Raw genomic sequence first — 5,000 nt, 5'->3', positions numbered from 1 at the left:
GTCAGGCTTGCGGAGGCCCTCAGGTGTTCGGAGGTGGGGCTCCACGGAGACATTGAAGCCCCTCTGCGCGAGTCCACGGGCGACATAACGCACAACAGCGTCATGGCGCTTGACCCGGGACCCGTGCGTCCTAAAGCAAGCCTGAAGTACGTGGTTGGCGGTCTCCACGGCCTGGCACCCCGCGCGGCATCTGGTGTCCGCCTCCCGCCCGCGACTGCGCCGTGCCTTCGTAGGGAAGGCGTTAATGCGGGCGCGGAGGGCGTCGATGTATTCACGCCCAGATAGCAGGCGACTGGTGTCGGCGACCCACTGATGTTGGCCACTGACGGCGGCAGAGGATGACAGCGCCGCACCGTCAATGGCGATGTGTAGGCGCGCCGCCCACATTTCCCCAACCTGCGTTGACGATTTGAGGAGGTGGCCCTCCCACGTTAAGTGGCGCTCCAGCACCTCGATCCCACGCTGCACCTCATCCAAGCCTGCACCTTCGCAGGCTGGCCCTATCTTCTTCAGCGCCAGGAGACGGGACCGACGGAGCGTTGGACCCATCCAACGGCAGGATGGAATGCCGAGGCCCCCCTGGGCAACAGGAGCGTGGAAGTATCCCAGGGGGGTGTCCGCCGGAAGGCGGAACCATCTCCTGACGGCGGCCCGGATGGTGACGTCGGCCGACTTCAGAGCACCCACCCGGGTGCGGCTGAGGGCCAGCCCATGGTACAGGCCAGGAAGAAGTACGTTGGTGAGAGCGTGGAGGCGCTGTTGCGGCTTCAGCGGAGCTCGGGAGATGACGTCAAGCTGCTCCACCAGGTGGCGACGTGGATTGAAGACACAGCGACCCGCCGTGGAAAATTGCAGCCCCAGGTACCGGAAGGTTTCACCCACACGCAGGGCAGGCATGGTGGTATTGCCTGCTGTGAAGGTGACATTGCTGTCCACCTTCACCTTCTTCTCGCGCCCTGACGCGACTAAGGCGAGGGTGAAACACTTCCGGGCGTTGATCTGCAGCCCCAGGTGTGCGAGGGCTGCGGTAGCTGCATCGATGAGGGACTGCAAGCCCCTCGGGGTCGCTGCAAACAGCAAGACGTCATCTGCAAAGGCCGCAGCGTTGACCCTGCGACCGAGGATCCGAGCTCCGATGTGAGAGGGCAGTTGGCCTAAAACGTAGTCCACCGCAAAGTTGAACAGGAGGGGGGAGAGGGGATCGCCCTGGCGAACGCCCCGTGCTGGCTGCACAGACACGCCCACGCCGGCGCCGTCCGCTATCACTGTCGTGCTGCCCTCGTAGCACCGCTCGACATACTCGACAAAACAATCCGGCAGGCCATGCGCCTTCAGCACGGGGCGAAGGGCAGCATGATCTACCGAATCGAATGCCTTCGATACGTCGATCGACGCCACAAAGACAGAGCGGCAGGAGCGAACTGCGTCGGTGAGGGCGGTGTCCAAGATGAACGTGTTTTCCAACATCCCATCACGAGGGATGAATGCCCGCTGACGTTCGTCCACAGCACAGGCGCGCATCAGGCGTGACGCGAGAACCTTGTGAAAGGTCCGCGCCAGCACCGAGCAGACCGTAATGGGGCGAAAGTCAGCGGGGGATGTTGGTGCAGCCGTTTTCGGGAGAAGGGACGTCCGCGCGCGAAGCAGGCGTTCCGGAAGGGCGCGGGCCAGAAGGAAGAGATTCATCAGTTTCACCAGGACTTCGTGCGGCAGGCGCCGCAACTCCGCTGGGGTAAGGCCGTCCGGCCCGGCCGCTGATCCCCTGGGCGGCAACGCGGCGGCTACCTCCTCATGTGTGACCGGCCCCCATAGGCACTCGAGAGCGACAGGTTCCGAGTGCGGGAGGAGGCGGTCACGAATGAAGCCCGCGGTGGAAGTGGGCTTCTTAGTGAAGAGGTCCGCCCAGAAGTCCAGCAGACCAGGGATGGCAGGTGGCGGCTGGAGCAGGGTGCCATCCAAGAGGCCGCGCACGCAACGTGCACGCGACCTTCGGAAGGCATCCTGCGTTCTTGCATACTCCCAGCGGCGCCGCTTGCGCTTCTGCGTCGGCGGCGCTGCAGGCGGCCGCTTAGATGGTTGGCGCGGCCGCTGTGTCCTGGTGATCGATCTCTCCCCTCTGGACCCGACCGACGCAAGGGCATCCGGGAGCATGCCCAGGATGACATCGGGCGGCGTGCCCCGCCCTAGACCAATGACTCGATCCAGGGCAGAGAAACGCTGGGCGGAAGCAGGTAGCCCCGCCAGATACTCCCAGATGGCGGCGTCAGTCGGCCCCTCCGGCGGCGGCCCGGTGGTGTCGGCCGCGAAGTCCTCGGCTGCGTCGACAGGCGGCGCAGCGGTCTCGCCCGCGTCAGGCAGCGGGCTCGCTGCTCCCCGGCGGGACGCCGGCTCTTCCCCCCGACCGATCTCAAGCGCCTCCATAAATTGGCGGACAAGCTGCTTGTGGGCAGCTTGCCGCCGTCGGCACTTGATTGCTTCGAGCGTTCGGTCGGGGAACATCCTGATGAGTTCTTGATTGACAAAGAAGAACCGGGCGTCCCTCTCAAGGAACAGTTCGGCCTCTGCCTTGGCGAGCGACAGGACTTCTTCCTCCGTCCACCTCGCGCGATGCCTCTCCGTGACGATCTCTGCGTTGGCGGCCGCAAGGTGTTGGCGGCGGCGATGGACCCCGAGACCGGTCTTGGTGGTGAAGCTACGGTGGCACTCACTACAGGCGTAGATAGCTGCAACAGTTACAAGGTCTTCGGCACGGCCGGTTGGCCGGCTAGGAGCTGGGGAAGCTGGGGTGGCACCTTCAGCGGAAGGGCCACCACTGTTATTTACTTGTCTGCTGCCCCCAACTTAAAAGGGATAATGCGAGGGGGGGCTGGTAACCCCCCCAAGCCCCTGGTGCGGTCTTCCACTCTGCGAAAATCAGCGGGCCCACGAGAAGGGGAGAAGACCGCAGGAGAGGAGAGGCTAAGAGGGCTAGGCCCATGTATTGCGCATCACTCTCCCTGTAACTACAACCCAAGGAAGGCACCTCGCAGCAGCAGCACGACTACATCAAGACCGCACTTCGAAAAGCCAAGTCCGGATGCAGCCACACCGCCGCCACTTGGCCGCCTTAAGAGAGTCATAGTTACTCCCGCCAACTTAAGAGAGTCATAGTTACTCCCGCCGTTTACCCGCGCTTGCTTGAATTTCTTCACGTTGACATTCAGAGCACTGGGCAGAAATCACATTGCGTCAACACCCGCTAGGGCCATCGCAATGCTTTGTTTTAATTAGACAGTCGGATTCCCCCAGTCCGTGCCAGTTCTGAGTTGATCGTTGAATGGCGGCCGAAGAGAATCCGCGCACCCGCGCGCCCCCGGAGGAGCACGCTAAGGCGGACGCGGCCTCGCAGCAAGGAAGATCCGTGGGAGGCCAAGGCACGGGACCGAGCTCGGATCCTGCGCGCAGATTGAAGCATCGGGGCACGAACGCCGCGCAGGCGCGCGCATCCTGCACCGCCGGCCAGCACGAGGCCAACCAACGGCGAGAGCAGACCACGCCCGCGCTAAACGCCCGCACTTACCGGCACCCCTACGGCACTCACCTCGCCCAGGCCCGGCACGTTAGCGCTGACCCACTTCCCGACCAAGCCCGACACGCCCCGATCCTCAGAGCCAATCCTTATCCCGAAGTTACGGATCCAATTTGCCGACTTCCCTTACCTACATTATTCTATCGACTAGAGGCTCTTCACCTTGGAGACCTGCTGCGGATATGGGTACGAACCGGCGCGACACCTCCACGTGGCCCTCTCCCGGATTTTCAAGGTCCGAGGGGAAGATCGGGACACCGCCGCAACTGCGGTGCTCTTCGCGTTCCAAACCCTATCTCCCTGCTAGAGGATTCCAGGGAACTCGAACGCTCATGCAGAAAAGAAAACTCTTCCCCGATCTCCCGACGGCGTCTCCGGGTCCTTTTGGGTTACCCCGACGAGCATCTCTAAAAGAGGGGCCCGACTTGTATCGGTTCCGCTGCCGGGTTCCGGAATAGGAACCGGATTCCCTTTCGCCCAACGGGGGCCAGCACAAAGTGCATCATGCTATGACGGCCCCCATCAACATCGGATTTCTCCTAGGGCTTAGGATCGACTGACTCGTGTGCAACGGCTGTTCACACGAAACCCTTCTCCGCGTCAGCCCTCCAGGGCCTCGCTGGAGTATTTGCTACTACCACCAAGATCTGCACCGACGGCGGCTCCAGGCAGGCTCACGCCCAGACCCTTCTGCGCCCACCGCCGCGACCCTCCTACTCGTCAGGGCTTCGCGGCCGGCCGCAAGGACCGGCCATGACTGCCAGACTGACGGCCGAGTATAGGCACGACGCTTCAGCGCCATCCATTTTCAGGGCTAGTTGCTTCGGCAGGTGAGTTGTTACACACTCCTTAGCGGATTCCGACTTCCATGGCCACCGTCCTGCTGTCTTAAGCAACCAACGCCTTTCATGGTTTCCCATGAGCGTCGATTCGGGCGCCTTAACTCGGCGTTTGGTTCATCCCACAGCGCCAGTTCTGCTTACCAAAAGTGGCCCACTTGGCACTCCGATCCGAGTCGTTTGCTCGCGGCTTCAGCATATCAAGCAAGCCGGAGATCTCACCCATTTAAAGTTTGAGAATAGGTTGAGGTCGTTTCGGCCCCAAGGCCTCTAATCATTCGCTTTACCGGATGAGACTCGTACGAGCACCAGCTATCCTGAGGGAAACTTCGGAGGGAACCAGCTACTAGATGGTTCGATTAGTCTTTCGCCCCTACACCCAGCTCCGACGATCGATTTGCACGTCAGAATCGCTACGGACCTCCATCAGGGTTTCCCCTGACTTCGTCCTGGCCAGGCATAGTTCACCATCTTTCGGGTCCCAACGTGTACGCTCTAGGTGCGCCTCACCTCGCAATGAGGACGAGACGCCCCGGGAGTGCGGAGGCCGCCGCCCCGTGAAGGGCGGGGAAGCCCCATCCTCCCTCGGCCCG

The 5,000-nt window shown here is 62.4% G+C and overlaps 1 pseudogene; it reads right to left on the bottom strand.

Annotated features, from left to right (window-relative positions):
* Positions 1–5,000, bottom strand: part of LOC126177253 (large subunit ribosomal RNA) — a 7,960-nt pseudogene that overhangs the window by 1,942 nt on the left and 1,018 nt on the right.

The sequence above is a fragment of the Schistocerca cancellata genome, chromosome 3 (assembly GCF_023864275.1).
Source record: "Schistocerca cancellata isolate TAMUIC-IGC-003103 chromosome 3, iqSchCanc2.1, whole genome shotgun sequence".
Classification (NCBI taxonomy): Eukaryota; Metazoa; Arthropoda; class Insecta; order Orthoptera; family Acrididae; genus Schistocerca; species Schistocerca cancellata.
The sequence above is the reverse complement of the archived record's forward strand: the minus strand, read 5'-3'. Positions and strand labels throughout refer to the sequence as shown.